Below are 13,702 nucleotides of genomic sequence, written 5' to 3' on the forward strand. Positions count from 1 at the left end.
ACGGATAGTTTTTTTTTTAAATTTAGTTAAATTTTTTTAATTAAACTAGATAATTATATAAACTAATTTTATTTTATCATATATACATATGTTATTAGAGTTTTAATAGGTATAAAAAATAATATTTATATTAATAAATTACTTTGTCAAAAACCTAACTTACTAGATATATAGCATGGTAAGTTATATAACTTCAGATGTGTAACTAGTTATAGCAGACTCGTAATCAAGGGGGATGGGAGGGGGAATATCCCTCTTCATCGCAAATTTGCATGTTCTTGTAAATATTGTTTTTAAATAAAAATTATCCCTTAGCATAACCCCCCCCCCATCACCTTCTCAACAAATATATTCAATATATCTCTATAAAAATGAATTTGAAAAAATAATTTGTAAAGTTGTAGGAATTAGTTCAGAATTAAGAATATCAGAAGTAACTTTATTAAATCAAACAACGGTAATCTAATAACATAATTTGAAAGTAAAAATAACTGATTAGCATAAATAATATTAATCTTAAAGAAAAGATATTCAATTAGTGATATATTAAAATAATATGTATTCTATTAATATGAAAGTAAATTGTATATAAAAAAGCGACATCTCTTGTTAAATGAAATAAATCCACTATTAATATTGTATAATAAACAATTAAAAAATTTCATATTTTAAAATTAAAATCGTAAACAATATTACTACATGCATCAGTTAAAATATAAAAAAAATATTTAAAAAAAAATGAGTGTTAGATGATGGAAATTGAACTGGTGATGAGATTTATAATTGTAAGCAGGAAATAGAATATTGAGTATACAGATTACATAAGATATAACGATAATTAATATACCAACAATTCCCAAAAAGGGTGGAAGGGGGGGGGGGGTTAATCTTTTTATAATTTTAATTTAAAAAATCCAAAATTACACCATCTGGAACCAATGATGTTAAAAATTGTAATTTGTAATAATATTTCTCAATAAATGGTTAACTTTAAATATAACATTATAAATACCTGATTCAACTAAATAAATGTAATTAATTATATAATAATCTATAATGTATTAAAATTATATATTACATTTTAAACTTGCAATTAAAAATGCCTTATATACTAATCTAAAATGTTTCTTAAAAATACTAAAATCAAGGTAACAAGCTATATTGCTACAATAATTTAACAATATTATTTCTCAATTTGATTTATGAATAGTGCTTATGACTGTTAGAAATGAATATATCAAAATAATATTATCTTTGCTAATAGATGCCCAAACTTTTCGGCCTTTCTAAATAAAATCTTTAGGCTTTCTGTTGCGAATGTGAGTATTAATAAATTGACTCAACCCATTTACTTTTTGTTAAAGGCTATTACTTTATTTTTCTTATTTTAATTTTTCTTATTTCAATTTTATTATTCAAATGCTTTAAATAACTTCACTTTAAAAAAAATACTATATATAATTATTATAACATGATATCTGTTTGAGGGGGGGAGGGAGGGGGGGCTGTTTTAATAGGGGTAGGATAAATTTTTTGGGGGGTTATCTATTAAATTTTGAGATGAAATAGGACAAAATTTATTGCTGTAAAAATTAATACTTTTATTATAGAATTATTATAATACAATTCATCGACCAAATCTATATATTGCAAACAATCATACATATTGTTTTCCAAAAACTTTCTGCTATCATTTTAAATGTAATTTAAAAGGTTTAAATATTTCAGCAAGCTCATAATGCCATAATAATTAATTCATTAGTTTAATTGAATTTATTATATAAAAAATAAATTATTTATATTCACAAAATATCGATAGTTGGAAATAGAAATAGATTAATTTTAGTTATCCTTTATAAATTCTCTGAAAAGAGTATCAATATAATTAAAAAGGTGAAAATAATAATGGGGAGACACCGCCGCCGAAGTTGTCGAAAATCTTTTAGGGGGTAGGCAAAGGTTTTTGAAGGGGGTAAAACCTGTGATGTAGACGCTGTAGTCAAATGAGAAATGAATAAAAAGAAATTATTCATATTAGATAAATTTCAAGATTATTTAAGTTAGTTGTTTAAACATTATGTAAATTCTTGTTTTTTATGAAATAAGAAAAAATATTGAGTTTATATAAATTTTTGAATATAATTAGACGAAATGTTAATTTTATATAAAAGATACAATTTTTATAATTTGAAACACTTCCATTTTTTTAAATTTTTTTTTACTTTCACTTAATTGTTCGCATATAATTTTTAGTATTTTATACCTTTACTTGTTGAATTTTTGCGTTACAAAAAAATGCATTATTCAAATTGTAAACAAAAATAATGTTTTATTAAAATTATTAAGTTATTATTTAGATCCCATCTATATAAATGAAAAAAAAGGCATGATAATTGTAGTTTTTTTCATACTTTAAGAATTTTAACAAATGGGATGATAAACTTTTTATTTTTTCGCTGGGAAGACTTTTCAATTTTTACTTTTACATATAATTTTTACTTTTACTTTTATTTTTAATATTAGTTTTATTTTTCTTTTATTTTGTTTTTGTTTTTCATTTTGTAATTGAATATAGTTATTATTTAATAAAGATTAAGAATCATATTTAGTATATATTTTTTTTTTATTTTATATTTAGGTTCTTAAGTTCCCAAATAAAACTTCCAATTGTGACAATGGTGTTGGAGAGAGGAGGCGACAGGCAACTACAACTTTTCAGTCTAATGCAAATCAATATATACGGTGGGACAAGGAGACGTGTCAAACTGTATTCTAATAAAAAAATTAAAAAAATTCCAGAAGAACATAAGAAAAATATGTAAATAAAAGTAGGAAAAATATTTAGAGAAGTATTCTAAAAAGAATAAATTTATCTATTAAAATAAAAATTGGCTAAAAAAGAGATTTAGATTTATTTTAAAGATGTAGGTTGAAAAAGAAAAATTATTTTGATAAGATTATGTTACTGTAGGAATATAAAATCTAAAATTAAAAACAAAGAATTATAAAGGTAGCATTCTAAGTAGATAAGATATTATGAAGTTTGTGTTTAGTTATTTAAAGGTGATAATTAGGAATTTTATATTTAGAAGTTACTGGTAAACTAAAACCATTTGAATTTTGAATGATATTTTTTAGAATTATTATAAATTGATCACTAGAAATAATTATGACAAAGAAGAAAAAGAAACATAAATTGCGAAGATTAAAATACTAATAGTTTGCTAAGATATAATAATTTAAAAATTCGGCGAATAAGATTAGAATATAAATTTATTGTTAGAAAATAGTTGATATTGTAATTAAATTCTTATTGAAGATTTACGTTTATTTATTTTAAGGGGCGAGAAATAAAACAGCCTCAAGAATTTAATATGTGAATGTAGTATAATATTAGGTTGTAGATTAACCAAAAATCTTCATAAAGAGAAACGGCTTTCGTCATTAGAAAATTTATGCCGCAATCGAGCTCAATTAGAGATCGAATTTTTATTTTTGAATCAAATAAGATTTTAAGGCAATTAGGCAACGTTATGATAATAGTAAAAAGATAGAGAAACACTAAAAAAGAAATGATAAGATTTATTTTAAATTGTTTTAATCGGTTTTAGATAGAAGAATATATCGTGCATAATTTTTTTATTGGTTTAAAATTAAAATGGCCTCCAAAATATATGATGAGAGAATATAATAAAATATTTTGAGAATGTGATTTATTTATACCAAGCCAACTTTAAAACTTAAACCCTTGCCTAAAATTATATGATCGAGGAAGATGGATTATCCCAACTCTTGTTAATTTACCACCTTGTTAATAAATCAAATCACAATATATTAAAAACATATTTTATTATGATAAAAATATATTATTATATTAACGCTAATATATATTTTTCCAACCTGATGATTATTATTCATTTTTTATTCATTTTATAAAGGAAAAATAGAAAGGAAAGATAACACATTATTTGTTGGAGGCACGGGTCGGGTTTTTATTTTGGCGTTTTAGTGATTAACATGATTGGTTTGGGCAGTGGACCGACCCTGTATGACTCTAATATATCGTGTGCAATAAAATATTAAAAAAATTATTCACTTTTTTATAAATATTATTTGTGTGGTTATAATAAAGATTTTTTAATCAATATGTTAAGATTTAATAATTTGAAAGAGGTTTCCAATTATATTTATACAATAGAACGAAATAAGATGCACAATTTTTCCTTTTTAAAAAATTTTTTCAGCATCATCGCAATTATATTCAAAAAAATTATTAATTTTTTTTATATGGAATTGTAACTTATATATTATATAATGGGTAAGGGTAATTTTAAAATAAAGATCATCTTGCAAATTATTATATTAAATATTATATTACTTAGAATAATCTTACATTCACACTTTCATAAGAATAGTTAAACCATAACTATCTCGTGCGATATTTTGTAATTTATAACGATAATTTTGGTCTGAACCTTTATTATTCGTTTTTTATTTCCACCTCAAATTTTTTCAATTATAGCAAGAATTCAATAACATCTCTAGTCTTTTCATCTTGGCGGGCTAATTTTTAAATATTATATATAATTAGCAAAAAAATAGGTAGATTATCTATAATTAACCAAAGAAACATTCTAATCTAAAATTAACCAAAAAATTGTATTTTTATCTAAATATTTTGGGGAGGAAATAATAATCGTACCTAAGTCATTAATTTATAATTATAACTAATAATATGCCTATCGAAATTAAGAGCTTTTTCTTCTTATATTCTCTCTCTGGAACATTCAAAACATAGTAAATTATTATTGCATATTGTTTAGGATATAAAAAAAATTAAAGTTAATTGATTTAATCGAAGTAAATATATAAGTGTTTGGATGACAATAATAAAATATATTTTCCTCGAAAAAATTGATTTTTTAAAAAATTGTATTGTCAAATATTTATCGGGTTCATTAAAAATTTTTAGAAAAAATCAAGAGATCTTTAATTTTGCTTATATTTTCATAGAATATGGCAGCTAATTTGCTCAAAAATTGGTTAAATACTTCATCAAGATCTTATAAAGTTAATAACGTATCGTTTACTGGGTACAACTATTCATCGCTCGATTGTGTCGATATTACAGAAATTATGCTCTCTACTAAAGGATTACTTGGTAAGATTTACCTGATTTTATTGCCGATTATCATGTTCCTAGGTATTTTTGGAAATCTAATAGGCGTATACACCTTTTGGGGGCTGAAACCATGGAAGAGTTTTCATCATAAGACTTTAGTTCAAGCCGTATCCAATACAACAGAAATTCCAGAAAGGAATGCAGATTCCAGAGCAATACATTATCAAATGAGCAATGAAAAAAATGATCTCGTAAAAAATAACAAAAACAATAATATGTTTTATACTAGCCATAGCAGTGTTAAAGTTAAATATTTTAAAACCATATTTTTCTCACACTTATTTAAGAATATTTGTCGAGTTACATGGTGTAGAAATATTCAACATACCACGGTACCAGAATATCTGACGGGCTTTTTATTCGCGATAAACACTCTCAACTGTCTATTCATGTTATTTTATCCTTTCCTAGATTATTACGGGGAGCATAAAAACAGACGCTTTTGGTTTAGTTATGCTTGGAACTATTACATAGTGTACATTCATTTTCCGCTGGCAAAGACCTTTATGTCCTTCAGTTACTTTATATACATAACGATGGCGGGTATTCAAGTCGTAGCTATTATCAAGCCTCACTCCTATAAAACTATATGCAACAAGAGAAACATCAATATTATTTTATTAGCATGTTTATGTTATTCCTTGTTTTGGTACGTTCCGGCGGCTTGGTGGTTTGTCATTCGAAAGCATAATATATGCCCTAATCTCAAATTCTTGACTTCATCCTTTGTTAAATATGATATTTCTACATCCAAGCCGGTTAAAATAAATACTTATACAGAGAGTTATAAAAAATTATTAGTTAGGTTGCACTACTAATACAATCAATACAAATATCCCCAATTATTTACTAGCCCTTTTCGTATATACACTGGACGATTCGTCAAAAAGAATTGGATAGCTTATGGAATAGCTCGAGAATTGTTCACAAGGATCTTTCCCTTTTTAGTTCTATTGTTTTTAAGGATAGGGGTTCTAAGAATGAAGAAGAAAATTCTCGATTGGAAAAAAGAGCGGACTTTAACAAGTTTCGTGGGGCTGAGCTCGAAAATTATGGAACAAAGAAAAATTCCGAATAATTCTTTAAATCACAAAGATAAATTAAAATTAAATTTTAAAATTAAAATAGGCATCAATGATACGCGAGAATTGAAAATTACTACGAAAAGCTGGGAAGGTCAAGTTAATAAAGATATAGCTGGTAGTGAACATTCAACTCATAATCCGAATCCAAATATATTATCACTTTCTAATCCTACAGACCAAAAAAAAATTACAAATAGCACCTTGATAATATTAGAAGAAAGGGAAAGGGAGCACAAAACGAATTTAATCATGCTTGTAATATTAATGTTAGAATTTTTACTTTTTTTGCTACCGGTCTCAATATTTATGATTATTTTTGACACATATTTAGGAGATCTAGAAGAAACTTCGGTAGATTTCGCTTTCGCCATTTGTAATTTATTAGAATATTTGTATGTTTCGCTGACTTTCTATTTAAATCTAATATTCAATCGTGGGTTTCGTCAAATTTATGTCGATATATGCAAACTTGAATGATAATTTTCGCATTTTTACAATAAACTATGATCAAGACGTCCCGTCGTTTATATTATAGGCCACACCTTAATTTGTCATCTCCTTATATTTAAAATAAATTATTAATAATATTTATTCACTTTCCTATTTATATGAAAATTAAATTGTATAAGTGTAACTAATACTATATAATTAAGGTAATTTCAGACAGAGTTGTTAAACCCAACTTTTAAAAGTAGCGCGCTACCGCTATCGCTACCTATTGAAAAAGGTAGCGCGCTATTAGCTACTATTTATTAAAGGTAGATTTGGCTACTTTTAGGCTACTTTCTATGAAAAAAAATTTAGAAATAAATTTGTTTTATTTTTTGTCTATAATATAATTGCATAGTATATAATACATAAAAATCAACATTTATAAATATTTAAATATAGTTTTGATTATAAAAAATATTTGTAGAAAGACTATAATTTACGTAATAAAAATAAGTATTTCTGGTAATATTCATTTTTTATTTATTTTGTTGCATTTTAATAATAATATCATCTATTATCCCCAAGTCTAGGGCTACGATTAGAAAGTATGTTTTGGAAATTTTTAAATCGTAATATTTGGAGATGCCAATTCTAAATTTGATTTAATAGGAAACGTATTCAAGCATGTGTATTACATGTATTTAAAACAATGTTGCCCATAAACATTTCTCTAATTTTTTTATAAAATTATTATGAAAAAAATCTATAAAAATTTATATAAATCTAGAGTATTACCATTAGTTCAATGTTAGATTTTCTGAAATTCACAGTTAAATACATTCAGTAATATATTTCCGGTATTTTCCGCTTTAGCTTTCCCATAGTATTACCCTCCCCCTCCCCTAGAAATAACAATAGACACTTTGAAGGATATTCGATTAAAATCCCTTATTCACAGTTAGCTTGAATTAACGGCGAATAACAATTTGGTTAAAATAAATTATAAGAGACATGCTCCTTTTAACCAAAAAGCTAAGATTTATTTAAAATGGAAATGGATCTCCAAATATTAATTTAAGAAATTTTGCTTATTTTTTTAGAATTGTTACGGAAAATGAATTTATATATAATCAAATTCATTTTCATAGGTAAAACGAAAAGAAGAAAAAAAACCATATCTATTTTAAAGTAATAAACTAAGCCATTTATATGATAAAATACCAACGTTTTACCGCTAGGACGAAATTTGATTATTTACATGGTACGTGATATTAAGAGTACTAGACCTAACGTCATGCATATACCAGAGATATATACAACAGAGCAACGCTTGATTCTCTCATAAAGCCCATATATTATCGATTTTAAGGCGAATTAAACAAAATATGCCATATTATTCTAATTAAAATTATCATTATTAAAGTTAAGAACAAAGGTTATAATTTATTTTAAATCACGGGGGGGGGGGGGGGTATTAACAATTGATGGAATTTATTTATAAATTTGTGTTTATCAACATAATAATCATTTTTAAAAAACAAAATGTAGCCATGTCTGATATCGTTACAACTCCAACCTTCTTTTCCCCATTTCTTCAAGAAACGAATTAAAGTTGATTGATTAACGAGCTTTCTTAAATTTAGACTTAGGGTTATCTTTTCTGTAAAAACGAATTTCAAAATTTTCACATTTTACTTTGCCATCAGATCCAATATTCCTTGGGTTCCTCTAAAACCATCAATAATTCCATTGTTCATATATTTTGCATATAATATTTTTAAATTATTAACGATATCCTTAATCGCATTTGCCACATTAGACATGCTATAAATGTTCCAATTCTTCATATTGAACCCTGAGTTTTCCCCAATAAAATGGATAAAATCTAGAATTTTTATGTTAAGCTTCTGCGAATTCTCTCTAACTAGTTTAAGATAATTGCGACAACGAGCGAATAAATCGATGAACAAGTCAGTATTTTTTTTATAGCCTTGCTGATCTTGATATTTGCTAAACCCTTCTATTATACCCATATTTTTAAATCTGGCCGCATTGATTTCTTTAATCATTCCGGCTAAACTCATTATAGTTCTCGTGTTATTGTCTGATACGAATAATACGTGATCTAATGAGGATAAATTATATAATCGTGTCTGGTTATCGCTATAATAATGGTAAATATAGGAGCCAGTCTCAAACATTTGTATAATTCCTAAGTCCGTTAGATTCCCCAAACCATTTGGCCATATTTATTTTCATCATATTCATAAGTTGGGTCAGCCTATGGAGCACGATCTCCATGTTGTATAATTATAGTCGCTCCTATAAAAGTATCTTTTGGATTGTCAGCATTTAAAATATCAACAAAATAATAATTAGGCTTTAAAAATTTATGAAATCTTTGCGAATTAATTATAAAATTAATAAAAATGTTAAATTGTATATCTCAGGGGCGTCGCTAGCCTTCACAATTTCAGGTAGCTCAACTAAAAAAATAGCCCCCCCATATCTCCCAAATTGAGGGCCTTCGGCCCGCTTTTGCCCGGGCTTCGGCCGGGTTTTATATTAATATATTATACTTTTTTAAAATTTGCTAACTCTGAACAATTATTCTGATTTTCATATTTTGTCATTTATTATATTGCATGCAAAATAAACTGACAAATAAAAAACCACAAAATGCAATAATATAATTCTTATCAACTTACATTGACAAAAGGATATCAAACTAGTATAGCTCTCTGTTACCATTTTAGACAATGTTTTATAGAATGAACTATAACAAGGAAAAATTTATAGGCTTAAACCAAATCAACAATTTTTGAAGAAGAGAGTATAAACGACCAATCCAAATCATAAAACTATATGGTGGTTAAGGCTTCCTCATAGATGACATGAAGCTATATAAGCAATCGAGAATATTATTGTGAAATATTAAATTTCTAAAAGATTATCTTCCATTTTAAATGATATATAAACGACTACACAGTTGACCATTATTGTTTATCTAAAATATGCAATTATGTGCTCTCAGCCGTATAGTAATAATCTTAAATTACATAGCAACACAAATAATAGATGCTGGTTAATTTGCAGTAATAGCCATGACACTCACGATGTAAACTAATATCAGAATTTATTATGTTGGATAAATTGATAAAATAAAAACACTAAAAATCTTTGGAAGAAATAATTATGCAAATATATTGAAGGCTGGAGTTATTTATACGGCAATGCCATATTAGAAATGAAACATTTTCTAATTATAAAATAAGGATTAGAATGATATGATGAAACAATTTTATCTTAAAATAATAGTAGTTTGTAATAATATCAAAAATATACTTGTATTAAAAATTTAACTCAAGACTGTTTTTCGAAAAGGAAAAAAATAGATTTCCTAAAACACGTAAAAAAAGAGAAGAAAAGATATCAAATTTATTACTTCTATTGCAGGATGAATAATAAAATGTTTAATTTTAAAAAATTACTTATATGGAAATAGGTGGCTTTAAATACTTGAATGCAATTTATTATTATATTTATTATCAAAACCATTTATTAGTAAAATTTATTATAATATTAACTGTAATATATTATATAACTGTCAAATACGTCTATAAAAGTGGCATTATATCTAATATTATTTAAACAATTGTATTTAGTAGAGGATTATAAACTATATGTCTACGACCTTGAAAATATTTTTAAGGATATGATAATAAAATTTAAAAAATATACAGTTGATTAGTCATTTTGAACTCGGCTAATTACAATATTAAATTTGTTAATTTTCAAATAATATATGATTATAGGGTTAAAATAATAATTTAAATAATGTCAATTAAACTTCAACTGTTAGCTAAATTAATATTTAGTGAGTTATTGATATTATATTTTTAATACAAAATTTGATTGCAAGCTGACATAGTGAAAATATATGTATTAATCCAATCTAATAATTAAAATAATATTAATTTAATAAAAATTTAAATAGTCTTATTAATTTCTAAATAATAAAATTATATCTATATATTACTTAATGGAATTATAAAAAAAATCATTCAGTGGGCAATCAAAAAAATATTTTTAGTTCAAAGGGATAAAGGAGCCATTAAAAAAAATATTTTTTGTTACAGGGGACTATTCAAATTTTTTAGGGGGCTCGAGCCCCTGCGCGCCTCCCACCCCCCCCAAGCGACGCCACTGGTATAACCAAACAAATATTTTACTTGTATTGTTACTTTTATTAATGAATATATTAAAAATTATAAAAATTAAATTTGTTAAACTGCTAAAAATCATTTGTGTAAAAAAATTGGATAAATATTTTAAAATCTCATTAAAATATTCATTTTGTCAATGTCATTTACAAATAATTTAAAGTGACCAAAAACACATGTGTCGCAATTAATTACCAATAATTTATTTTGTATTTTTTATAAACCTTAATTTAATTTTATCTTTAAAAAAAGGGTAATATCTTATAAAACATTGTATAAGCAGTCAAAGTAGTAAGGCTCAGCAAATTGTACATATACCTAATTATTATTCAATATTATAGATATGAAAATAAGTTGGATATCAATGGCCATCGGGATGAATCATATATAAATGATATTATTTTGAATATTTTTATAACGGTTTGATCATTTTTTTGAAAAATTTAAATGTTTTTTATCCAAATTTTAATTGTTATTTTTCTTAGAATTATTCTAATAGTATTTGTATAAAATTTTTTAATTGGAAATGTTTTTTTATTATTATTCTTATCGAATATGTGAATAATTCATCAATTTTTATTATTTAAAATTCACCTTCCTTTTGAATAATTTTATTTTTTAACAATATACTTTTCTTAAATCGATTATTTAAATTTTATCTTTAAAAACATTTCAAAATATTCTAAAAAAAAATTAAAACGATACAAGAAAATAATGGCCTCGACAGATATGTAAGGTTAGAAGGGGGTCCCAAACAAGGAATCAGTGTAACTTAACATTTAATAATTTGGTCTAACTTAGATAAAACGGCTCCGAGGAGTCTTCCATTTTTGCTGAGACACCCCCCTCCCCCAGTCTTGTAATAAAGGTAATAGCAGGAACACAAGCTCCGGAAATTGTTTGTTACAATTTGGATGAATGTGTATTCGATGGAGATATCAGTATATTTCATAAATTTTTCAACTAGTAACCGGTCTAATTTAAGGCTTCTTTGAATCCAATTCGAAATGGCACTTATTAAACAATTTCAAAGATGACTGGGGTGCCAATGGGTGTCAGGGCTCTTTTTGATGATAAAAATTCATAAGACGAGGATGTAGGGGAGGCAAAGGGGGATCTGGGGCGCCCTAGCAGATCTTGGGATTTATGAAATTATAATTCCTCGGGTAATCAACCGATCCAGAAATCATCAGGGCTTTGTGTTACCAACAACAGACTCTATTCAGATGTTATATTTTTACTTTTTAATATTTATACGTAACTGATTAAATTATTGTAGCCATTTAAATCAAATTATCCTACTTTGATTCTGTATTCTGGTTTTCTTGATCGCTCTTTATTTAAGTCAAAGAATCTTACTATGACTGATGATTTCAGGAGAAAATGAAAAAAATCTACCCGAATTAATATTATGTTAATGACCCACCTATCTTAAATTAGAATCATTCACAAAACAAAATAATAAAACAAATGTGGCCACTCAAATTTTTTTTAAAAAAACGTACACTAATTATTTTTAGCATATTTTGTTTTAAGATTGCCCCGAAAAATAATATTTTATTTATACAATACCAAAAAATGAATACCAGAATAGAAGTTGCACAATTTTTTTTAAAGCACTATATCATTATAGTTCAAATGTGGATCTGCATTAAGGAAGTAAGAAGAAGCTCTCATTAGGATATTCAAACTATAACCCATCTCATTATAGTTTTAAGAATTTTAAGCAATAGCTTATGTTTCTTATATAATCATAACTTCTAATTTATGTATTTTTTTTTACTATGATATATTATATCCTATGCAAACATCATTGCTAGATACTAAACTTCAAAAAAAAAGAATTGAATTTAGTTTTCATTTTCTTATGAATCGAATATTGGGAAGAAAAATTAAAATATCTAATTTAATTTTTTTTATTTAAATATTAAAATCCGCAAATTTCTTAATTGAATTTAATAGGCTTACTACTCAATATTATATATCTAAACATCTTCTTAAACATGACAAAAGTTTTAATAAGGGAAAGTTAAGCCTCGTAAAAAAACGCGTAATTTTTCTTAAGCGATACGTATAAATTAAACTATTTTAGAGTAACAAAACCTAGTATTATTTCTATAGAATTAATCTATTTCATTTGAGATAATAATCTTGAACAATTACCGTGTAATATATTATATTACTTCTCAGTTTTTACCCTTACTTAAAGTTTAATTAGTTTTTAAAAAATCAAATTTTCGAAAAATCTCCTAAATTAAAATGATAAATTCTGGCTTTTAATTTATTGATACCCTCGAATTAATTTTAAACGTTTTTTAAGGTAATAAATATAGTTTTTATTGATTAAACCATGTAAATAGTGTTTAAAAATAAATAGTTCTGTTAAAATTTATCGAAGTAGAATTAGAGTTCCATAATAGAAACCTGCAAAACCAATTTTTTCCCATCCCGAAACCCGATGGCTAAATATTTTTAGGTCCAAGTCGGTCCATGACTTTTAATTTTATGAATGGAATTAGAGAAATTTTATAACTCAACGTATAATTTTATTCTTTATCCGATAATTTAATATTTACCTTTTATTCTATTTTACTACAAATAAGATGTGAAAATAAGTATTTCGCACCTTTATTATTTATTTTAAACTTTTCTTATATTTTGCAACTCTATATCTTATAATTTAGGTATTCGATTCTGGCAAAAAATGGAAGAATAGGGAATAAATAAAAATCAATTATTTTATCGGGTCAGAGGCCAGGCCTATATTTTATCGTACCCTA

The sequence above is a fragment of the Gordionus sp. m RMFG-2023 genome, chromosome 2 (genome assembly GCF_954871325.1).
Source record: "Gordionus sp. m RMFG-2023 chromosome 2, tfGorSpeb1-WG-v2, whole genome shotgun sequence".
NCBI lineage: Eukaryota > Metazoa > Nematomorpha > Gordioida > Chordodea > Parachordodidae > Gordionus > Gordionus sp. m RMFG-2023.